This window comes from Rhinopithecus roxellana, chromosome 18 (assembly GCF_007565055.1).
Source record: "Rhinopithecus roxellana isolate Shanxi Qingling chromosome 18, ASM756505v1, whole genome shotgun sequence".
Taxonomy (NCBI): Eukaryota; Metazoa; Chordata; class Mammalia; order Primates; family Cercopithecidae; genus Rhinopithecus; species Rhinopithecus roxellana.
Genome location: NC_044566.1, coordinates 6,605,390 through 6,630,586, shown reverse-complemented (window position 1 = coordinate 6,630,586; position 25,197 = coordinate 6,605,390). Strand labels below are relative to the sequence as shown.

The 25,197-nt window shown below is 49.6% G+C and overlaps 1 long non-coding RNA gene across 1 annotated transcript; it reads right to left on the bottom strand.

Moving 5' to 3' along the window:
- Nucleotides 1–12,186: 12,186 nt before the first annotated feature.
- On the bottom strand, nucleotides 12,187–17,219 carry LOC104671363. The gene is made up of 5 exons (XR_004054649.1): nucleotides 16,987–17,219; nucleotides 16,310–16,381; nucleotides 13,625–13,857; nucleotides 12,343–12,539; nucleotides 12,187–12,217 (listed from the first exon to the last, which is right to left on the bottom strand). It is a non-coding gene; the product is annotated as an uncharacterized LOC104671363 (long non-coding RNA).
- Nucleotides 17,220–25,197: the final 7,978 nt, after the last annotated feature.

Below are 25,197 nucleotides of genomic sequence, written 5' to 3'. Positions count from 1 at the left end.
TACTAAAAATACAAAAATTATCTGGGCATGGTGGCACGTGCTTGTAATCCAAGCAACACAGGAGGCTGAGGCATGAAAATTGATTGAACCTGGGAGGTGGAGGTTGCAGAGAGCCAAGACCACGCCACTGCACTCCAGTGTGGGTGACAGAGTGAGACTCCATCTAAAAAAAAAAAAAAAATTGTCATAGGTCATAAATCTAAATGTGTGAACTAAAACAGTAAAACTTGTAGGAAGAAGATAAGATAAAACCATAGGTTGGGGAAGATTTTTTAAATAGAACACAAAAAGTTCAAACTACATGAAAAAAACAATAAGCTAAATTTTGTTAATTTAAAACTTTTGCCCTTTAAGAGACACTATAAAGAGGCAAGCTGCCAAGCAGGAGAAATTATTTGTAAACCATGTTCAAAAAGAACTTTTTTCTAAAACATGTCAAGAAGCCTTTCAACATAATGATACAGACAATTCGATTAAAAAGTAGGCAAAATATTTGAATGGATATTTCACCAAAGAAGCTCTATTAACGACACAGAAACACGCAAGATGCTGCTGACAACCGTTTAGTCCTTAGGGAAGTGCCAATGAAGACCAGTATGAGAGGTGCCTACAAACCCACCAGCGTGGCTAACATGTTCAAAAGTGGCCCTGCCAGGGACTGGGGAGGATGCGGGGTAACTGGAGCACGCAGCCTGTTGGCAGGACCATAATACAGGAACCACAGGGAACGGTTCAGCCATTTCTTAAAAAGCTACACAGAGACACCATATGACCCAGACATGTCTGTTCTGGGAATGTCCACAGAAAAACTATGTCGTAAACATTCAAAACAAGCTTGTGTGTAATCACCAAAATCCAAAACAACCTGAACGTCCTCCACGGGTCAGTGGATGAACCAATTATGATACACCCAGACAACCAGTGCTCCCCAGCGTTGAAAGGATGAGTTGTTGGATGAATCTCAAAATAATTACACTGTGAGAAAATGTCAGGCAATGAGAGTATCCACGCTGTGTTACCCAGGACAGACACTGTCACTACAGTGACAGAAAGGTCAGTGTTGTCGGAGGGGCAGGAGGGTGGAGGGATGGGGTGGGAGACAGCCTGGGGGAGGGGATGTCCATGGTCTCGACTGTGGTAATGGTTCTGCGGGTGCAGCAGAATGTCGAAACTTGCCCAACTGTACGTCTTAAATATGGGCGTTTTATTGCAAGTCAAAAAAATCTAAACAAAGCTAAAAATGGACAAAATACCACAACCAATGACATCTGACCGTAAAGAGATGGATTTAGGTAGAAGGAAGAATTCTTTAACACAGAATATGGGTCTCTGAGGGAAATGTTATCTCGTAAATTTTCTCACTTTTGGTGTGTTTAAGCTGCGGGACAAGGAGTGAACCCTAACATTTGGTGAGAGTCTGTGAAACACACTAGGAACCCACGTGCTGCTTGCGAGTTACTTCTGAGAAACAGCAGAATGTCACAGCCTGTCACCCGCAGGTCCCATCTGCAGGTGCGCTCATCCCCACCAGCCAAGGGCCTCCCCAGCAAGGGAGGGGTGTGCTCCCTTCCACTCGGCATCTGCTTGTGCATCGCCCCTCCCTGAACTCCAGACCTGAGGCTCTCTTGCCTGGACTATTTGGAAAGTCTACACATGGAAAAAGGGGTGCTCTCACTGAGTTGTGTCCGCACAAGGGAAACTGTCTGGGAGCTACAGAAGCAAGTGCAAAGTGAGCCTCTCAGACATGGTTAAAGGGAAGCCAGGCAAAAAGACTGCATGCTGTTGCGTTTCATTTACTCAAAACCCTCAAACAGGCAGAATGAGCCCTGTGTGGCAAACCAGCACTGGGGTTACCTCTGGGGGACCGGGAGGGAACCCTGGGGTGCCGGTCACATCTGGTGTCTCAGTCTGGGTGGTGGGGATGGTTCACCAAGCCTGTCGGTTGCACACACGTGGCATGTCAGCAGAAACACGGGGCAAATACACACATGAACACATGAACCCCAGGTCCCTCCCTAATCTACCCCTGCTTTACCCAGTGACCTTCAGCCACCCCAGCCGGCTCCCTCTCACCACCCACGGGCTTTCTGTAGAGGCCCCAGCCTGGCCCTGGAGGCCGTGACCCACCCCTCCTCCTGCCTGAGATCAGCCCAAGAGACCTTCCTGTCCTCGGCCTGGAGAGGGAGCAGCCACCAGGGTCACCTGGGCCTCAGCTCCCTGGGAGGGTCCCTGGAGGGCCAGGCTGCTAAAGTCCACCCGCATCACCGCATCTCATCCAGGCCCTTTGATGTGGGTGACGGTGATACTCCCACTTTACAGATGGGGAAACCAAGGCTCCAGGGGATGAATGGGAGCGTGGTCTGGATGGTGGATCCTGGGCCGGAAGCATCGGGGGAGCCATGAGGAATGCAGGTTCTTGGGTCTGTCTGGCTCTGCTGGATTGGATGCTCGTGGGGACTCAGGGTCAACATGGCCCCCAAAGACTCTGACCTGGGAAGTGGAGTAGCCCTGATTTGGAGGTGAGGACACACCGGGAGGCACGTTGTTCTGTGGCCACTGCGCTGAGGCTGGAGAGAAGATCACTGGAGACAGCTCAGCCCCGGTGCTCCTGTGCCCCCGCCTCGTGCTCTTCCGCTCCCACCGCAGTGCTCCTCCACCTCTGCCTCACCCAGTGGACAGTGCCTCTGCATTTCTTGTTTACAAATCCTGCTGAAGTCTGGGTGGCTGTGTGTTTGATGATGGGCTCGTAGGAGAGAAGCATCTGGAGTGCGCTGTGCAGATGGCACTTCTCTCCAGGCACCGCCACATTCCTGGGAGGCTCCTGGGGGCCTCCGAGCCTCGTGCAGACCCAAGGCTGCCTCACCACAATGGCCACAGCCCAGTGCTGGCTGCCGGGCATCAAATCTGCAGAAATGCACGTGGCATAAAAGCACCAGAGACATCTGTCTGGAGCCGAGGGCTCCTCCCTGGCCCAACATTCTGTCCACATAAGTCCACTTTTTGGCTGCTGCTCCCAGGCCTGGCAAGAACGCAGACCCCCACAGCCTCTCGCTCTTTGGTGGCCTGAGGACAGTGTCGCAGGCCCGGGATCCTCGGGCAGAACTGAATGCAGCTTTTCCATTGGAGGGCACGGGGCCCACGTGGTAATCACAGGTATGGCAGATGGACTCAGGGGACGCTCCGGGACTCCAGGGACCTCAGGAGAAAGGCCGACTGGCAGCGCCGCCTGGGGCTCCAGAGGGGTGCTCGGATGTGAACCAGTTGCTTGCGGCACAGTGAGTCACCCAGGATGGCCCTGCGTGGTCCGTGACAACGGGCAGTCACTCATGTGCGACTTCACCCATGGTCACTCCCGGTGACCAGCACTGCGCAGGTTGGGCTTTTGTCGCACGTGGCACCTCCCTATCCAGCCTTGGCCCAAGTACCTGGGAAACAGAGAGGGCACCGTGTACCTGAACACACTCGGACCAGTCGAGGCCCCCGGGAGAAGCGACAGGCAATGACTCGGTCCCCAAGAAGCCAAGCCCGTCCTTGCCGGGATCTGTCATCTCCTCGTAGCCCCGCCAGGCTCCTGAAGATGCCACATGTGCAGCAGGAGGTGGGTGGTTCGGGAGCAGAACGAGGCTCTGGATGGACGGGCTTTACCACCAGCAGCCACCACCACCATCTCTGCGAGGCCTGGGCCAGCTCTGGGGAGATGGCAGATGGAAGGAGGGCAGCACTGCCTCGGGTCTCATTTACCGTCTTCCAGACCTCAGCGCGGGGAGAGTAGGTGTGTAGCACTGAGGAACAGGATCGCTCCCCACGGCTGCCTCTGCTTCTCTGCTGCACAGTGTCTGCACACGGCCTGCAGACCTGCAAGGCCGGACCGCAGGACAGGGGCCCACGGCTGTGCCAGCTTCTCTCCCAGGCCGCGGCGGTTATTACCTCCTCACTTGGCGGAGTATCTGGCTGCTGGAGCCGGTCGGTTCTGGTCAGTGCAGTCAGGATTTAGCTTCCCAGCTGTGACCTAAATCCCAGCCTCCCAAAGGCACAGAGCCTAAGTTCTCCCCCGCCAAGCTCACAGCCTTCTCCTTGGCAGGCAGCCCTTTCTCCTGCTGGACGAAACTGAGGGGCACGGTGACCCAGGGACACCACACTCAGTGTCAGCCTCTGAGGCCATGGAGCCATGCAGACCCAGTACAGGATTAGAAACAGACCTTCCTGGGAGGCAGAGAGCCAGGCCTCCTGGTTTACAGCGGGACAAAGCAGCACTCAGGAGGGCGCATCAATCCTCCTCCACGTCAGCACGTGCGACTGTGACCCCTGGTGAGGTGGACATGCTTTTGTTTCCATTTTACAGATGAGGAAACTGAGGCCAAGGGACGGTCAACAGCCTGCCCTGGGCTCACTGGTGGTGCAGCGAGTCCCCAGATCCCGGCACTCGTGGGGCGTGAGAGGATGGCAGCCGTTGCAGTCCCTCAGAACCTGCACCTCCTCCTGGGCCCTGCTCCCCTCTCTCTCCCAGGACCCTTGGGCCTGGCGTTTCTTCACCTGCAACCATCCAGGAGCTGGACCTGCCCTAGGGCGTCGGTTTCCAGGGAAGCCTCTGGCCTGTCTGTGAGCCTCCCCACCTGCCCGGCTACGGCCTCCACAGGCGCCCTGCGCAGCCCCGCCCCTCCTGGGGCAGAGGCTCTGCGAAGACTTTCTTCTCCTTTCTTCTCTGGCTCATCCCTTTAAGGAGGCACAAACACGGGCCCCTGGCCTCACAGGTCCAGAACACGCCCCCTCCATCATGGGAGCTTCTTGGCCTTGGCTGTGCAGGGGCAGGGGCTCCTGGGGACCCTGGCCGGATCTGTAGTGGTGCTGAACGGCCTCCGGCCAGGAAGACGCAATGAATAATTGTCACTGAAAAGGATAAACAGAAATTCCATTTCCCTTTCAAATACTTGAACATTTCAAAACATCAGGAGGACGCGATGCGTTTCCCTCCAAGCAGGTCCATGGAGTTTTGTGGGCTACCACAGCGGATGGGCAGCATTCCTCTCTCAGGGAAAACCGGCCGGAGCATTGCGTAACGCAGGCAACTGCATCCTCACGTCGCCAGGGGCCACACGCACATGTTTCCAAGAGACTCTCTGGAGAATCTTCCCCGGATCTTGACAGAGTTGGGTTTGGAAAGCACCTTGGTCCGTCCACGGTCCACAGAGCGACCCTGGCAGTGAAACATCGTCCTCCGACTGGCAGCCCGTCTGCCAGGAGTGAGGCGACACCACACTTGGCTTCAGGAGCTGGAAACGCTGGTGAATTCAGTTGCAGCCAAGCCTTCTAACGTAGTCACAGTTATTCATTATTCTTGGTCTTATTGGAGCAGGAACCACTGCCATGCATCGGGCCGGCAAGGCTCACTCCCCACCGTAGGTTCCCTGTGTAGACCGGCACTCCGTCAGAGCAGCTGGGTGTGTGGAGCAAGGGACGGGGCCGACCCTACCTTCCAGGCATCCATGCGGCCTTCAGCAGAGCAGGAGGACATAGCCTGGGACTTGTACTTTGCAGTTGAAGTGCCAGACCTAAGAAATGCAAACCTGAGGACGGAAAGGAGGGTGGAGAGAGGGTGGGGGCACCTGAATTGGCCGTCCAGAGCAGCCTCAGCTGCAGCAAGCGGAACTTTGCCGGCTGCCCCACAGGCCTGGTGGGTGCTCCAGGTGGGGGCCGGGAGCAGCGTCCCAGCAAGCAGCCTGTCCCACACATGAAGGTGCCCATCCCCTTAGCACCTTGCTAAGAGTTTCACTGACCAGACCTCCCCGAGTCCAGGGCTGCACTCAAGGGACTGCTGTCCCTGTTGGTGAAGACGACCCACTGGGGCCAATGTTTTCCTCCACAGGGAAGCAGAGCCATATTTTGTCAGTCAGAACTTTGCAAGCCTGAAACAGCTGGCAGTGGCCCCAGATCCAAGATCTGACCTTGCTCCAGAGCTGAAGGGCACAGAGAAGGCACAGCTAGAGATGGCAGGTGCCCCTCAAAGCTCTCGGGAAAGGGTGCAAGACGGGATCTCCCAGCACCTTTGGCCTCTAGGCTGACATGGCCTCAAAAGCCCTGAGAGGGCTGCATACAAGGAGACAAAGCTGGAAAAGGATGTGGGAGGCAGGTGCCTAAGAAGACAGGCTGGAAAGGGACGTGGGAGGCCGGCGGCTTTGCTCTAAACAGAATCGTCTCAGTAATGTGACACTGCACATGTGTAGGCAGGTTCACTGGCAGGCATAACCCTCTAACACACACCTTTTATGGAGGTGAAATTCACTTGGCAGTCATTTTAAAGCCAATTTCGTCGGCATTTGCTGGATTCACAACATTGTGCAGCCTCTGCTTCTCCAGTTTCAGAACATTTTCGTCCCTCCAGAACAACACCTCATCCCCATCAAGTAATCACTCCTCATTCCTTCCCCATCTTCTGGAAACCACACATCTGCTTTCTGTCTCTATGGATTTGTCTGTCTTGGATATTTCATATAAAAGGAACCACGCAGTGTGCAAACGTTTGTGTCTCACTTCTTTCGGTGGAAGCTGCATTCCAAGGCTCATCCAAGCGGTGCCGTGTATCCGCATCTCACGTCTGTTCACAGATGCATAATGTCCCACCCCAGGGACCAGCCACCGTTTGTTAATCGCTTCACCTGTGGGGGACGCCCGGTCATCTCCGCCTGCCAAGACCAGCTCGGCTGGGGAGACCCTAACCCAGCGGTGCCAGAGGAATTAAAGACACACACACACAGAAATGTAGAGGTGTGGAGTGGGAAATCGGGGCTGACAGCCTTCAGAGCTGAGAGCCTTGAACAGAGATTTACCCACATATTTATTAACAGCAAGCCAGTGATAGGCATTGTCTCTATAGATTATAGATTTACTAAAAGTATTTACTAAAAGTATAAAGGGATGGGCGGAAAGAAAGGGATGGGTTGGGCTAGTTATTTGCAGGAGGAGCGTGTCCTTAAGGCACAGATCGCTGGTTCTACTGTTTGTGGTTTAAGAACGCCTTCAAGTGGTTTTCCACCCTGGGTGGGCCAGGTGTTCCCTGCCCTCATTCCGGTAAACCCACAACCTTCCAGCATGGGCGTCATGGCCGTCATGAATGTGTCACCGTGCTGTAGAGATGTTCTTTATGGCCAGTTTTGGGGCCAGTTTATGGCCAGATTTTGGGGGGCCTGTTCCCAGCGTCCGCCTTCCAGCTGTTAGGGAGGACGTAGCTGCGAGCGTCTGTGTATGCGTTTCTGAGGGGATGGTTTTGTTTCCGCCGGGTGTGTGCTTAAGAGGCGAATGCCAAGTCCCATGCTAAGTGTCTGCCTAACCTTTTTCAGGAACCCCCAAAGTGTTTTCCGCAGCAGCCACACCGTTTTACATTCCCACTCCAGATTCTCGCCTTTTTCTACTTAAAAAAACTCCAGGCAGAGGGAACAGAACAGGTAAAGACCAGAGGCCTAGCAGGCGGTGCTTGGCTGGAGCTCACCACGGGCTGGACCAGAAGACACGAGACGGGAGTGGAAGCTGATGCCCAGTGGTGGGTGGCAACGAGGGCTCGGGTGGCTGGGCCGTGTCGCTTATGCAGAGGGAGCGGAGATGCTTGGAAATGCTTTGCAGTGGTGAGAATATGGCTTGTTGGGAGAGCGTTTGTGTATCTGGAATTACCTGAGAAGGCCTGGAGGACTGACACCAGTGACAAGGCCATTGCAGGACACCCAGGAGGCCACGGGAGTAGTCAGGTGGGATTGCCATGAGAGAGGGCTGGAGAGAAGAAACAGGCAGAGGACACAGCCTGGGAGCATCTGCAGTCCGGGCAGGGGCGGGAGCAGCTTTCAGGGTGGTGGGTGGGAAGGAGACAAGGGCAGAAAAGGTTATTCAGGACTCAGGGGAGAAGAGGCAGGTCCTGAGTTGTTTACCAAGAATTTACATTAAAATAACATAAACTGGGCTGGGTGTTGTCACACCTGTAATCCCAGCACTTTGGGAGGCCGAGGCAGGCGGATCATTTGAGGTGAGGAGTTTGAGACCAGCCCGGCCAACATGGTGAAACCCTGTCTCTACTAAAAATACAAATAATTATCCGGGCGTGGTGGTGTGTGCCTGTAATCCCAGCTACGTGGGAGGCTGAGGCACGAAACTCACTTGAATCCGGGAGGCAGAGGTTGCAGTGAGCTGAGACCACACCACTGCACTCCAGCCTGGGGGACAGAGCAAGACTCTGTCTCAAAAAAAATAAGCTATTGATGGGCTATATATTGTTAAGCTGTAGGGTGTGGGTTATTGTGTCCCGTATAGTATTGTTCGATTAATTTATAGCCTCTTGAGGCAACAGCAAGCAGTTTCCAGAGATGAATACGCAGCTTGAGTAGGCAGGGCGGATGGGACATGACGGCTGCCTCATCTTAACACCTTGGGTCTGATAATTTAAAAGGACTCACAGTCCTCAGATAAACATGACTTTCTTTTCTCATGAGGAAACACAGAAGGTGGCTAAAGGGTACCTGTTTCTCTCATGACACCAATCCTATCAGGTTTTTATTTCCCACACCGCCCAGTTTTCCAACTCTTTGGACGCCAGCTGGATGTCCTGGAATTCCATTCAGTTCTGAGACTCACCACCTGGGTCACAGTGCACCGTCCTCCCTCCCGGCATCTGGATGAGTTCACCACCCTGGGATTCTTGGAATCCCGTCATTTAGGATGTCTATGGAGGTTCCATTATGTAGGTGTGGGGCCAAGGGAGAGCTTTTCTGCTCAGCCTTATGAAGGTTCGCTGAAAAGTCAGCTCACAAAAGGCAGATTAACTGGAGAAAAGGCACACAAATTAATGTGTATACAAGAGAGCCTTCAGAACAATTGCTCATTTTTATGCTTAGGTTCGATGAAGTATGGGCAGCCTTGTAGAAATAGGATTGGATGCTTAGCTGGATCTGATGCTAATGGACTGAGTGGGAAAACCCAGCCTGGCCTGTATGTCTGGATTCTCCTTGGCCTCTCTGAGCGGCGCCATCTCCTTCTGGGTATGGGTGGGACCCTCTCTGGAATGGGGGTCTTAGGAGCTACGGCCAAGCCAGGGAGCTCAGACCATTTCTTTATGGCCAGTTTGTAGACACAGAGGCACAGGGAAAATGAGAGCCCTAATTTTTGGTTGTTTGGCTGGCTTTGGGGAAAGGGGTTCTGGTTTCTAGGACCCACTGTGGGGAAGAAGGATTCCCATTTCTGTGGCACCTTGAGTGAGAGTGGTTCTGAGAGACAGAGGTGGGAGAAGCTCAGAGAGAAACTTGCTTCGGAGGCTGCTGCTGAGGCCCTCATTTTCGAGTATGATCTTCTGAGCCCCAATATAGGCAACAAAAATGGCGTCCTAAGGCCCCCAGAGACAGCATGGACCCCCTCTTGGCCAAGGGGACCCCAGAGAAACCTGGAAGATAGTTCCTAGCCACAATGGGAAGGGAGGTTGGACACCTGGCTATCCCCACTCCCTTTGGAGTTTAGGCATTAATGTCAAAACGGAGATCAGAGACAGAACTGACCGTGGCAGTGAGAGTCTCAGTTACGAACAGGACCCAAGACCACGTCAGACGAGGGTTAAGTCAAGTCACGCACCCTGCTGGTCACTCCTGCCCCATGTGTCAGGTGCAGATGTCCTCATCACTGACTCCAGGTTTTAGATAAAGCTTTGCTCCTTTAACCAATCTCTGAATCCACCTATAACCGATAAGGCCTGCTTCCAGATATCCCACGTGTTCAAGCCGAACCAATATATACCTCGTCCGCCTGTAATGCCTGTCCCCTAAAGTGCATAAAACCAGACTGTAATCCAGACACCTCAGGAACATTCACTCTAGGCTTCTTGGGTTTGTATTATCTCTGAACTGTGGTCACCTGTATTAGGGGTCAGAATAAACCTCTTTAAAATATTTTACAGAGTTTGGTTTTTCATTAACAGAATAATTGATTAAATTCTTGGCCATCGGTAATCAGTTCCATCTCCAGCTCCTGTCCTCTCTCCCCTCTCACTTCCTGGACATTGGGGTGGATCTGAAAGTTCTCACCTGTCAGTCCTGCCTTGGTCTTTCTGGGGAGCAGCCCCTTCCTGGAGCTGCCCAAGGGTCACCAGCTCCGTCCTCTCGTCAGCACACGAAAGACACGCTCACCACTCGAGAGGTTCCAGGGCTCTGAGAAGCTCTGGTGTTGGGGATCTGGGATGAAGACCAAATCTATATTTTGTTATTATCACAATACTATAGCAACGGTCTGCAAACCGGGAAGAGCCTCACCAGACGCCAGCCATGCTAGCACCCTGATGCTGGCCTTTCTGCCTCCGGGACTGAGTGAGAGAATGTGTGTGGGGTGAGCCCTGGCTGTGGAGTGCTTTATGGGCGGGACCCCTGTGAGCCCCGAGTCAGCGCTTGCTGCCTCCCTGCTCTCAGAGGCGTGTGGCCATTGCCTTTCCCTGTAGCAGGTTGGGTGAGATTGCCCCTGCACTGAGAGCAACGGAAGAAGGATTGAGGGCCCTAGATCTCCGGGTGCAGGGTGCTGGTGAAACGACACATGACTGATTTTCAGTCAAAGATCACTTGCAGCTTACCAAACGTGCCAGACCAAAAGCTGAAACCAAAAGTTGAGAGAGAATCTTCATTTTACAAATGGAGAAATTAGAGCATCCTAATGGTGAGCACCGTGTTTAAAAAGGAAAATTCTGTGTGGCTGTGGGTCTGCAGCTGCTGTCAAAGGATTGCTTTCAGTGACTTGCCAGTAACGGTGGAGCAGTTGTGCTTGCTTCCTAGTCAGAGAGCATGTCAAATAAAAGAACCCTAATTTTGGAATTTTGAGTTCAATTCCTAGCTCCTAAAAAATGATTTCAAACTTAGAAATTGGTTCCAGCAACATTATGAGTCAAGAATGAAGGTAGAATAAAGATGTTTTCTGGCATTCAACCTTCCAAAACATTTACCTGTTTAGAATTCTTTTAGAAAGTTACTTGAGGGCCGGGCACGGTGGCTCAAGTCTGTAATCCCAGCACTTTGGGAGGCCGAGACGGGCAGATCACAAGGTCAGGAGATCGAGACCATCCTGGCTAACATGGTGAAACCCCGTCTCTACTAAAACCATACAAAAAATTAGCCGGGTGTGGTGACGGGCGCCTGTTGTCCCAGCTACTCGGGAAGCTGAGGCAGGAGAATCGCGTAAACTCGGGAGGAGGAGCTTGCAGTGAGCTGAGATCCGGTCACTGCACTCCAGCCTGGGTGACAGAGCGAGACTCTGTCTCAAAAAAAAAAAAAAAAAAGGAAGTTACTTGAGGATGTGCTCCAGCAAAATGAAGGAGAAAATAAAGAGGAAGACCTGGGATCCAACAAATAGTGGATTCAACTGAGAAAAGTTGTGGAGGGAGGTCCCAGGAGGAGAGCTGCACACTGGATCCGAGAGAGTGGCACAATGGAGGCTGCACATGGGGCTCATCCTGAGGAGACTCCCTGGCATAATGGAGCACTGGGGGTGAAGGCAGATAGAAGATAGCCAGGAGACTATGAACACACACGAGCATGTATTGTGAGGAAAAAAAAGTCAAAACTATCAGGGTGGGCAAAGGGCAGGGGGAGGCTGTTGATGGAATGAAAAATAACCATCATGCTTTGTTTGACTCAGTAATAAGCAATATTAACTTAGTCATGAAAATGTAAATACTAACTACGGATTTAACTAAAAATAGAGATATAATTATAGTGTGGATGTGGAAGTAGGGGAGATGGAGCTAAAATGCCTGTCCAGCAGGAAATAAACAGATAATGTCTAAAAAAATGGATAAGTCAAGCAACAAAAATAGAGGCATATGATTTTGTGATAAAACAGTCATGAGCAGAAGGAACAGCTTTAACAGGGACAAGTAGTTGCTTTTGCAAAAAGAGAATTAGGACGTGGCTGGGTGGGAGGCAAGTGACTGTCAGCTCCGGGATCCACATCTGGTCCTGCTTTATTCCACAGTTCAAGTGTATTGTGTAAAGATCGATATTTTAATTAAAGTGTAATAAGGTGAGATAATTAAATAGTAAAATAAATAAATAAATAAAACAAAGCTGCCCATTCCCGTACCTCGTTGCTCAGCTTCCCGCAGCCCCCAGACCCCACCCCGAGGGTTTCCTGCAAGACAGTGCACATTGCAGCTGCTGCAGCAGGAACTGGATGCACTGGTCAGTCACAAACCACAAAGCGGAACTGGAAGCTAGTGGAGTGGGGGAAAAGCAGTAAATATGACACAAAGATTAATAGCTACTTATAGATTTCACATCTATTAAGGTTTGTCTGTAAAATCACTGTAGTTGGGGTTTGGAACACAGAGAAACTCACACATGAAGCAGCACTGAATACACGGGAAAGACACAGTCGTATGTGCAGGGCACACAGGAGCAATGCAGTGGGCACAGGTCAGCACACATGGCCCAGGAGATGCAGGGAAGCCGAGCACCACTCTGTCCACTTGAATGCCCCGCTCTGCACTCGGCAGCCACAGCAAAGAGGGCAACCTCGGAAGCGATCTGACAAAACTGAGGGGTGAATACAGGAGTTCACATCTTTGACCCACTCTCCCACCAGAAAGTCATGACAGGAGGAATGATGAGGCTCTGGGTGGCAAATGCATAACAAGAGACAATCCAAATATCCAGCAACGAGGCATTAAGTAGATCAAGGCACATCTATTTGTGGCTTATGAGTTACTGGGTGGACGTGGGGTGGACATGGGGAGTCCACTGGGCCATAGCCCCCATCCTCCATTCCCACCTCACCCCACGGCTCCCTCCTCACTGGGGTGGACCTTGTACAATTCTACCATCCAGCAGCCATGTAAGTATCTGCCAGATTAAATTCCACATCCACTGAAGGATGAAGACAGCAGACAAGACTTTAGGCAGATTTCCCCCTCTAGCCTCTCTGTGAGCTCCATCTGCAGGCGCTGCCTGTAGGGCCTGGCATACTCAGGGCCTGGCAGACTTAGGGCCCAGCACACACGGGACACAGCACACTCAGGGCCTGGCATACACAGGGTCTGGCACACACAGGCCCAGCACACTCAGGGTCCTGCACACTCGGGGCCTGGCACACACAGGGTCCAGCACACACAGTGCCTGCCAACCACAGGCCCAGCACATGCAGGGTCCTGCACACTCAGGGCCTGGCGCACACACAGTCCAGCACACACGGTGCCTGGCACACACAGGGTCCAGCACACACAGGGTCCAGCACACTCAGGGCACAGCACACTCCGGGTCTGGCACACTCAGTGCCTAGCACACTGGGGGCACAACACACATAGGGCATGGCACACTGGGGGCCTGGCACACACTCAGGCCTGGCACACTCAGTATCTGGCACACTCAGGGGCTCCAGGGCTCCAGGATATTAATGCTGGTGCCTGGAGTTCTCAGGGGTGTCTGGGGGCACAGAAGAGGGGCTGGCTGGGCCTCCTGGACAGGGTGAGGGTGGGGCGTCACATTCTATTCAGAAAATAAGGAGTGTTTTTAAAAAGCAGTAAAAACCGTAAAAGGAAACCCCTCAGGGCCACATCTTGAGGTTTACCTGGACTTGACCCTGAAAATACACGTCCGTGTCTTTCCCATGTATTCAATGCTGCTTCGCGTGTGAATTTCTCTGCGTTCTCTTTGGAGCTTCGAGGTGCTAGGCCCAAGTCCTCCGCGCGGGCCCCAGAGCAGCGGCTGGGAATTCGGAGGGTGCGGAGGGCATCCTGAGGCAGGGGAGATCTGGGCGGGCAGCACAGGGCCTGAGGGGCTGTCGAGCTTTACAGTGGACAAATCCTGCCAGCCTGGCATGTGGCCTCCAGCCTGGGGCCTGATGCCTGCTGGACAATGGAGGGTGGAAGAGGAAGGCCCGCAGTGACACGCGGAATTTTAGACAGCTTTTCCTGGTTTGAGGAAGCAGTCACGTCCGCTCCAGCATGGAACCACTTTGATGGAGGAACTTGGATGCCCATGTTTGCAGGCCAGGCTTCCGCCAAGGGCCCTTCAACCCACGCTTCGGGCCGTGGCCCCAGGGTCTGTGGGGGGCCTGCTGCCGGGGCCTCTGGTTGTCTCAGGGGCTGGTGGGGACTCCTAGCAGAAGCTCCGAGGCCTCCACCTTATAACCCAATGGGTCGCAGGGCTGCGGGGCAGCTGTGGGCTGGGCTGGGCTCACACTTGGTCCTACAAGTGAAGCCACTTTGGGGGCCAGCTTCTGGGCCCAAGTCCAACCACAAGGGGGAGTGAAACTGATGCATTTCTAAATGCTTCAGCTTGGCAGCGATAAAAATATTTGGGAAATCTTTGACGTTTACCGAGCACCTACTGTGGACGGAGAACTCAAGAAACCCTTTCCAGGCGTTCTCCTCAACGATCCTGACCGGCCGCTGTGGGCCCTCAGGACCTTAGGCAGCCACCCTGCTCACCCAGAGCACGGAAGAGTTGAGATCAGAACCTGCTCCCCGCCCGCCCTCCAAGCCTCGCTCTGCACTCCCCATCACAGGGCTGACATGGGGAACAGCTGGAGGCAGCCAGATTTGGGAGGGCAGAGCTGGAGGGGTACCCTGGGCTCTTACCAGCCATGCGAGCCCAGCTCAGGAAAACGTGGGGAGCCTGGCCAGGTGGCTCTGGGGCCACCATCTTGGACGACAGCTGCTCAGGGCTCTGGGTGTCCTGCCAGGAGGGAAAGGAGATCAGCCGCACCCCCATATGCTGGGACTCTCAGGGTGTCTGCGCCTTCACAGAGACCTCACGTTTTGAGTGAGGACAGGTCAAAGTGCGAAATCAGTGACCACCAGGTGGGAGCTTTGGGCATCCTGATGGTCCCACTCTGGGGAAGGGAGGGGTCCCCCAGTCTCTGCTGGCCTGGTGTCGGGGTGAGGCACTGCCCCGACTGCCCCACGGAATGTCTGGGCCCCAGCAGGCAGCTGCCTCTGAAGTCTCATTAGTGCCCACACCTGCCAAGAGTGACCCGTGTGCCCGCTGTGCCCAGGGTGGAATTCCACAGAGCCGCTCCCCAGCAGGCAGCTCTTCAGTCCCACTGGCTCTTATCAACTCCTGTTACCGCAGTGACTGCACCCGCCTCCTCTCTACGATGCGTAAGAACTGCCCTTCCTGTCACCCTGCGAGGCAGGGTTGTGGGGCAGAAGTAGTGGCTCTGGGGCTGGGCTGGCAGGCTTGAGCCTGGCTTGGGATCAGCCAGCTTGAGCTGCAGGAACAAATGGCTCCTGCGTCTTGGGCTTCCAGCGACAGTGTGTGCTTCTCACTCTCGCTACAGGCACGTGATGGTCAGCTGGAGCTCTGTTCCACGGCCTCTCAGTTCCGGGACCCAGGCTGAAGGATGCCTCTCATGGGAGGCTCTGTGGGCTGGAGGATGGGGACATGACGGAACTACATGATGGCCCCTGAGGCATCTGCTCGGCTAGGACACTGGCGACAGCATCACCCAAACCTGACATCAAGGGGCCCCTGGGAGAGGCAGGAAACACTCTGAGCACGAATCTACCCCTCGTGTGTCCTTGAGCAAGTGAGGACCTTCTCCAGACCTCGGTGCCCTCAGCTGAGATGGGCATGGCCGTGGCAGGACTACTGGGGTCTAGTACGTGTGCAGCATTGCCAAGGCCGGGCCCCCGCCTGCTGTCTCTGTGGGGCCCTTGCAGTCTGCTGAGGTCTTGGTGATGATTGATAAGCCGGACAGCACTTCTGAGCCCTGATGTGCCCTGCAGATGGAAGGGCTGTCTGCGGTCACCGTGGTTTCTGGAACCCTCTATTTTCCATTTGAATCCCACACAGCCAGCTATGGCTATGGACAAAGAGTGCAAGCTCTGAATCCGCTCCCAGCCTTGGGGCCCTCAGGGTCACTCAACTCCCAGGGCCTTACAAGGTGGGCTCCTCCGAGTGTGGACGGCCGCTCCACTGGGCTGAGATGCTTCCCCTGTGAGCCTGCCTGACCCCCCGACGGGCCTCCCGGGGCATGTCCTGCATGCCCCACTGGGGACCCTCCACACCAGTGGCAACGTGAGGCCAGCCCTGCTGGGAGCGCCCCGGCCCTGGCATTGTGTCTCCTGGCTGTCCCTGTTCTCCTGGGCAGATTTTCCAGCTATTTTCTTTTTCATTTCTGCACATCTGGGTTGACTTCACTGGCAACGCGAGGCTCCCGCTAGACATCTCATTTTGTTTTACAGAGGGAAGAAGCATGGAATAATACCGACTTCTTGATCCACGATATATCTGGCGGCACCAAAATTCAGGTGTTTTCTCTCCTCCCCCACGTCAGAGGCAGAAACCTGTCCAGCTCCCCTTTCAGAAGCAGCAGGATCCTGAGCTGCTTCTGTGAATGTTCACAAGCTGCTTGAAATGACTTCCTACCACTGGATCTGCGCGGGGGAGAGCAAGGGGCAGCAAGCCTGAAGTCTCCAGTGTGCAACTCACCCCGCCATGTAACACCTGACTGTGCAACTCACCCCAGTGCGTAATTCACCCCAGTGCGTAACTTACCCCATCACTGTGTAACTCACCCCACTGTGCAAATCACACCATCATTGTGTAACTCACCCCACTGTGCAAATCACACCAATGCGTAACTCACCCCATCATTGTGTAACTCACTCCATCATTGTGTAACTCACCCCACTGTGTAACTCACCCATCATTGTGCAACTCACCCCAGTGTGTAACTCACCCCATCATTGTGTAACTCACCCCAGTGTGTAACTCACCCCATCATTGTGTAACTCACCCCACTGCATAACTCACCCCACTGTGCAAATCACACCATCATTGTGTAACTCACCCCACTGTGCAAATCACACCACTGTGTAACTCACCCCACCGTGTAACTCACCCCATCACTGTGCAACTCACCCCACTGTCTAACTCACCCCATTGTGTAACTCACAGAGCTTGGTTGTCCCGTCTAGTGTCACTGTCCTAAAAGCACTGTCGGGTCACTGAACCTGTGATTAGCCTGGGCTTTACCTACCCAGAAACCCTTCTGAGTGCCATGAGCACCTTTGTAGGCTCAGCTGTGAAGGTTCCAGATTCCACATGCACTTGCCCCATCAGGGGCCAGGATGCTGCCAGAGTTGTGTTCACCTCAGGTGTGTCATCACTGTAGCTGTTTCGGTCAGTGACACAGCCTTGCAATGTTGGTGTGGACGTGGAAGCGTGCAGGGAACAGTCGGCACTGGCATCGAGGCCCCCGGATATGGCCATCCACCCTCGATGGCCCCAGGTCCTTTCGGCCCCTCAGGGTTTATTTCCTCAGGGTTTATTTCCTAGGGAAACTCTGGTTTGGAACCATAACTGCGAAGAGGAAAGTCACAAAAGTTCAGTGGGATGATCCAACTTGCTTGCCAAGAACACACTGCTCCACTAAAATTCTCTTGTAGTTTCTACACCCAAGACATGGGCCAAAAATTCAGAAGCCACTGGGACAGCCTGGGAAGAACAAACCTGGCCAGGGACTTTGTCAATCATCCCCAGTCACACGTGCTCAGGCGTCCCGCAGGAGAGGGGGTCTTGGCCCAGAGTTCACCCTCCTCGCTGAGGCACAGCTGGGGCATGCGTGGTCCATCGGGGCTAAGATGCTCTGCACTGTGCTTTTAAGGAGCAGGGATCCTGCCAGCGAGGACTCTTAGATGGAACCACGATAAGCAGTGATTTAGGGTCAGCCCCTATATGCACAGCAGATGCTGTGGGGCCTGCTGAGCTTCGGAGCAGTGCACCTGCACTCCTGCCTCCCGGTTTGACCCGGCTCCAGCCTCTGTGCTCCGTGCTGCACCCCAATCCCACCAGCACCAGCAGCTGACGGCAGGGGAGACGTTCTTTCCACGGTAAGGCGGTAAGGATTTGTTTGAACCAGCCATGAGTTCTTCCAGTAAACACAATTAGCACATAAATTGCATCGCGTGGTGAAAGGAATTAGGAAAATATGCCGTGTTTATTTTGTGGTTCCAAGAACTGATATCTTTAAACCTTTGATTTGCCAAGAGCTCAAATCATGGGCAGAAAAGGAGGGTAAACCCGCCCCGTCACTTGCAAGCGGCCGATGGATAAACAGCCGCCTGGCGCCTCCTCACAGCGCAACTCAGCTGCTGCTCCAGAGCTGTGCTTCCAAGTGCTGGGTTGCTTGGCCTCTGCCCCCAAGTGGAGGCTCCTGCAGAGCACAGCTGGGCCAGGAGCTGGGTGACTTCGTTGATGCTGTCATTGCTGTGCCTCAGTTTCCATCCACAGAAGAGAGGACCGTACAGGGCTCTTGAGCAGAACAAGATAGTTGTCATGAGACTCTGGGGGCTGCACCAAATGATGCTGGTCACTGAAAAGGAAGCAGCCTGTGTTACCCGGACCGCATGACCTCCACACCGCTTTCCAGAAGGTTCGTGAATAACCCACCCCTCATTTACGTGTAATTAGGTGGAGGTATAGACAGAGCCAGCCAGCAATCTGAGGGGGCCCTTTTGCCTGTGGATGGCCCTGCTCTGTCCGTGCAGCAGCCTTTGGCTGTGCCCCGTTGCCCAAATCAATGCTTCTTCCACTGTCAGATTCTGTGTGAATCTCTCCTGATCACGCTTCCTCCACCATCGGCTCACGTGTGAATTATCTCCTGATCAACGCCTCCTCCCCTGTCAGCCCACGTGTGAATCCCTCCTGAGTGAAGCCGAGAGTCCTCTCGGACAGAGGAGGTCTGCCTGCCTTGGTTTTGCTCTGCAGACCACTCACCTTGGTTTAGAAGCTTCCTCTCTTGAGGAAGGTGATTGCCTGCTAAAGCAAAACTTGTCAACACTTTCTGGAGAAATAGAATCCAGAGCCACTACACATAAAATTTATATTTGGGATAAAATCCAAAGTTATTTGACATATGAAGACCAAGAAAAATATTACCAATCTTCAAAAGAAATGACAACTTTCAGTTTCCAACATTGAGATGAAAAGACTGTTGGAGTTACCAGACAAGTACTTTAACACAGCTATTGTAACTGTGCTCAGCAAAGTAAAGGTATGCTTATGATGAATGAAAATATAAAAAATCTAAGCAGGAAAATATAAAATATTAAACAGAACCAAATGGAATTTTAAAACTAAAAAATACAATATTTGACATAAAAAGTTCAGTTTAATAGAGGAAAATAGTAGCAAACTTAAAGAGACTGATGAAATGCCATATAAATTAAAGAGAGAGAAAAATGATTTAAAAAGCAAACAGAGATCTACGATAGTTGTCATCTCTTCAAAATGTCTATAAAGTGTTTTTGTAAGCCTCATAGTAATCATAATGCAAAAACCTATAATAGATACACTAAAAATAAAAAGCACTGAATTAAAACATACTACCAGAGAAAATCACTTGACTACAAAGGATGACAGTAACAAAGAAGGAGAGGAGAGGAGTTACAAGACAACCAGAAAACAAGCAACGCAATGGCAGTAGTAAGTCCTTACTTACAAATAACCTCAATGGGTTGGCTCCACAGCAAAACTGAAGAAACAGTGGAAAGAATCAGCGAAACAGAAGTACAATAAAAATTACACAATCTGAACAACAGAGAGAAAATAGACTGGAAAAAAAATGAACAGAACCTCAGGGACTTCTGGGGCTATAACAAAAGATCCGAATTCATGTCATCCAAATCTCAGAAGGAGAGGAGAAAGAGGATGGAGCTGGAAAAACACCAAAAATAAAATGACTGAAAACTTAAGAAATTTGGCAAAAGACATAAACCTACAAATATGAGAGGCTGAAAAAACTCCAAACAGGATACATTCAAAAAAATTCGTACCAAGACACATCATAGTCAAACTTCTGAAAAGTAAAGGCACAGAGAGAAATGACATTTTACCCATAGGGAAAAGCAATTCAAATGGCAACAGATTTCTCATCAGAAACCATGGAGGCTAGAAGGAAGTAGCACACAAAGCCGCCAACACAAAAGTCTGTATTCAGCAAAAATAAGCTTCAGGATTGAAAGGGAAAATTGAGACATTCTTAACTGAAAGAAAACGAAGAACATTTGTCACTGGCAGGTCCATCCAAAAAGAATGGCTAAAGAGGCTTCCCTACACAGAAAGAACATGATCAGAGAGGAAAACTTAGAATATCAGGAAGGAAGAACAAGGAAGCAAAAGTGAGGGTATATGTAGCCTTTTTCTCCTCTCAAATTTTCTAAATTATATTTGATGAAGCAAAAATTAAACCACTGTGGCTCTAAATATGAATATATCTGGAGGAGATATTTATGACAATTATATTGCAGATAGGAGACAAAAAAGACAGTAAAGGGAGGTGAAGTTTCTATACTTTACTCGAAGTGGTAAAATGATGATACGAGTATACGGTGATAAGCTATTTATATAAATGTAATATCTAGAGCAATCATTAAAAAGTAATATACAGAGATATACTTACAAACACTATAGACAAAACACTTATAGACAAACCAAACTTATCAGGAGTTATAAAAATTGTTCAAGTAACTTATGGGAAGACAGGAAAGGAAAAAAGAGCACTGAAAAACAGAACAAACAGAAAACAAAAAATAAAATGTCAGACTTAGGCCCTAAAATATCAATAATTACATTAAATGTAAATGGTCTAACTACATTAATTAAAGACAAACATTTGTAGAATGGATTAAAAACTGTGACCTAACTATGTGTTAGTTACAAGAAACTCACTTCAGACACAACAATATAGATGAGTTGAAAGTTAAAGAATGGAATAAAGTTTATCATGTAAACATTAAGCGAAAAAGAAGCAGAAGTGATTATAGTACATTAGATAAAACAGACGACAGAACAGAGAAAATTGCCAGAGACAGAGAGGGACATTGTATGATGATAAAGGGGTCAATCCACCAAAAAGACATGGGAATGAACTCTAGACATGTATGCTCCTAATAGTGATATACAAAGTATGTGAGGCAAAAATTAATAGAACATAAAGGAGAAATAGACAAATCTACAATTACAGTTGGAGACTTCAACATGCTTTTCTCTATAATTGATAAAAATAACTAGACAGAAAGTCAGCAAGAACATAGAACCCAATAACACCATCAACAAATAGAATCTAATCAACATTTACAGAACACCCACTCAACAACACCGGAATATATGCTGTTTCCAAATGCCAGTGGAATGTACACTAAGATAGAACATACCCTAGGCCATAAAACGAATCTCAACAGACTTAAGAATTTAAAACAGAGAATGTGCCCTCTGACCACAATAGAATCAAGTTAGAAATCAGTAACAGAAAGATAACAAGAAGATGTCCAGCCACTTGAAAACTAAACAGTACTCTTCTAAAGAATCCATGGGTGACAGAGAAAGTCAAAGAAAATCAATGCACTAAACTGAATGACAATAAAAATATAAATCAAAATTTAAGTGATATAGCAAATGCAGTACTGGCAGGGAAATTTATAATGCTAAATACCTATATTAGCAAAGAGAAACGTTTCAAATCAATAATCTAAGCTCCCACCTCCAGAGCCTAGAATAAGAAAAGCAAAATAATATTTTACCCAAAATAGTAGAAGGAAAGAAACAATAGGGGTAAGAGCAGAAATCCACAAAGTTGAAAAAAGAAAAAAGAGAAAAATCAAGGAAACAAACAACTTTTTCTCTAAAAAGATCAATAAAATAGACAAATCTGTAGCCAGACCGACCAAAAAGGGAGAAGTCATAAGTTATCAATATTAGAAATGAACAGGGGCCATCACTAAAGACCCTGCAGATATCAAAGGGTATTAAAGGAATACTGCAAACAACTCTATGTAAATAGGACCACTTAGATGAAATCGACCAATTCATTAAAAAAAAAAAGACCCCAACACATCTAATATGAAATAGATCATTTGAATAGTTTTACAACTATTTAGAAAATTGAATCTGTAATTTAAAAATTGCCAAAAGTGAAATCTCCAGGCCCGGATGGTTTTATTGGAGAATTCTACCAAATGTGTAAAGAATTTATAATTCTACCCAATTTCCTTTAGAAAATAGAATAGGAGAGAACACTTTCCAACTTATTTTACAAAATTAATGTTAATACCAAAACCAGGCAAAAACAATAACAAAAAAAGAAAACCATAGACCAATGTCCTTTATTAACACAAAAATCCTTTTTTTTTTTTTTTTTTTTGAGACGGAGTCTCACTCTGTCTCCAGGCTGGAGTGCAGTGGTGCATTCTCAGCTCACTGCAACTTCCACCTCCTGGGTTCAAGCGATTCTCCTGGCTCAGCCTCCCAAGTAGCTGGGATTACAGGCACCTGCCACCACACCCAGCTAATTTTTGTATTTTTAGTAGAGATGGGGGTTTCACCACGTTGGCCAGGCTGTTCTCGAATTCCTGACCTCAAGTGGTCTGCCCAAAGTGCTGGGATTACAGGTGTGAGCCACTGCACCTGGCTGAAAAATTGAACATTGATTGATGTTATATACCAAAATTAACTCAAAATGAATCACAGCCCTAAATGTAAAACCAAAAACTATAGAACTTCTAGGAGAAAAATCTAGAAGCAGGCAAATATGTCTTCGCTATGACACAAAAGACCACAAACTATTAAAGAAAAACTTGGTAAATTTAGAACTTTTGCTTTGGGAAAGATACAATTAAGGGAACAATAAGGCAAATCACAGAATAGAGAAAATATTTGCAATACATATATCTAAACTTGTGTCCAATAAAATAATTCTTATGCATCAATGAGAAGATGGCAAACGACCCAACGAAAAAGTGGGCAAATGACTTAGACAGACATAAAAGATATATGGGTGTTGAATAAGCATATCAGGAAAATGCAAATTAAAACCACAAAGAGACTCCAGTACAAATCCACTAGAAAGGGTGAAATGAAAAAGACTGATCATAACTGGTATTAGTGAGGATGTGGAGCAACCAGAAAAGCCAGCACGTGGCACGATTTTGGAAAACAGTTCGAAAGTTTCCACCTATCTATGATGCAGCCATTCCCCTTGTAGGTGTTGATCCAGGAGAAATGGCAACATACGGTCACACAGATATTTGCACAACAGCCAAAACCTGGAAACCACCTAAATGTTCATCAACAGAAGGTGGATAATCAGAACGTAGCACATTTGATGCAAAAAATTCAAACCAACACACAGTGACAGCAGATCAGCGGCTCCAAGTGCGGGGCTGAGGGGCCTAGCTGCAGAGGATCTGCAGAGTCTGGAGGGAGGGCTGGGTCGTTCTGTGTCTTGGTTGTGGTGGGTCACTGAATTGGACAATCTAAAGGGTTTATTATACATGAATTATACTTCAATAAAATTGATCTTAAAAACTTAAAAGAAAATTTCTAATCAAATTTTTAGCAAATCACATCTAGCCACACAGTAAAATAATAATACATAAGACTTGTCTGCGTTTATCTTAAGATCGCAAGATTGGTTCAATATTAGAAAATATAGTCATATTAATATATATTATACAATTCAAAACACTAATTCATCACATCAGAAAGGGAAGTAGGTCAAAAAGAGGAAATCCTTTGGTTTTCATCATTATTGCCGAAAAGGCAATGATATAATTTAGCCACCGTACCTGAAAAATAATTATTGATAACCAGAAACAAAAGGAAACTTCCTTAACATGTTTTTGCTTTTTAAAGTCAGTGGAAAACGCACTTGAATGTGTTCTACATGCTCGCTTTTATTCACCCTCCTGGCTGTACATCAAAAGTCATACATCTCCCTGCTGAAGACAGGCTGCCTCTCCCTGGAGGCTTCACATCTGTTTTTGCCCAACACATTTCCACAACTCATTAGACTTAGAGATAACCAAGAGAGAAGAAAGGTGGGGGAGGAGAAGGAAAGCCTTATGCATTCCTGGGCCCCACCAGGCCAGCAGATCCTCCTGGTGGGAGCAGAAGTGGGGGTGGGGAGGCTCAGAGAGCAGCACCTGCGGGGCAGGGGCCGCTGACACCCAGGGAGCCCGACAGGACCCTGCCCTGAGCCCAGCTGTCCCAGAAACCATCCAGACTTCGGCCAAGTGCAGTCCCTGTAAGGTATTCAAATGGCATATCCAATCCACGCAGCACTGAAAGGCTCCCTGGCTTCCTCCTACTGGGACTCGAGGACTTCTTCAGCCACAGAAGCAACTCAGGCTCCCAAATCTATCAGAGAAGACCACAGGGATGTCTGCACCATGCAGGAATTGAGAGGAGCCTCCTGACCCTGAAGGTGAAACACCCGCACCCTCAGCACAAAAACAGGGGGCTTCTCCAGCTCAGGGCTGCCGCAGGAGACCCCCTGTATCCACAGGTTCTCTAGAAGCTTTACCAGTGCAGCAAAAGCAATCAACAAACAAAATGTGCAGTATTTGAAAGAAAGAAAAAGAAACTATCACCACCTGCAGACAACACATCCAAGTGTCTCTTTGTGCCAGGCCCTGTATACATTTTCCAGCCACTCTGTCTCATTCCACACACATTTTGCAGAGACTCGGGACCTGCCCAAGGCTTACGTCTTGCAGATGCTACTCCTGGAATGCAAATGCGGGTCTGGTTGATTCCAGAGTCAGAATTTCAAGCCACAAAACTTTCCCAAACACCCCAAAGGATGGACTCAAAGTTAGTAAAATTAAGAGAGGAAATTGCAATGATGATGAGTAAAATTAGTATAGAAATCCAATAGCATTCCCAGATGCTAGCAATAACCACCTTGCAAGCAAGAGTGAGGGGGAGCCTGTTCAAAATAACAACCCAGCATCTTAAATACCCAGGACTCGTTAGGTCAAGAAATGAGTACAAAATTTATATTGAAGAAACAACAAATTTTGTAAGGAACTATAGGAAAAAATTGGGTCAGTTGAGAGATGTCAGCATGATACCAAAGGCAGAAACCAGAGATGGGAGGACTGGTAAGTCTGAGAGCATAAAAATATAAAACCCACCATGCACACATTTGTAAAGCAAACAGAAATGTGAAACCCCACTAAGGGACATGAAAAAGCATGTGACTAGATGCAGAAACTTGCTGAACACTCGGGAGCCTTTATGTTTGTTGAAATATTTGGTCAAATAAGTGAAAAAAATCAGGTAAAGCAGGGAATTGACAAAGATATATATACATATCAAACGCTTCATTTTAACTTAAAATATATGAGTCTGAATTGATTTGATTCTTGTGAGAACATCTCTGTGAGGCCTACTCTTTGAATTTGTTTTT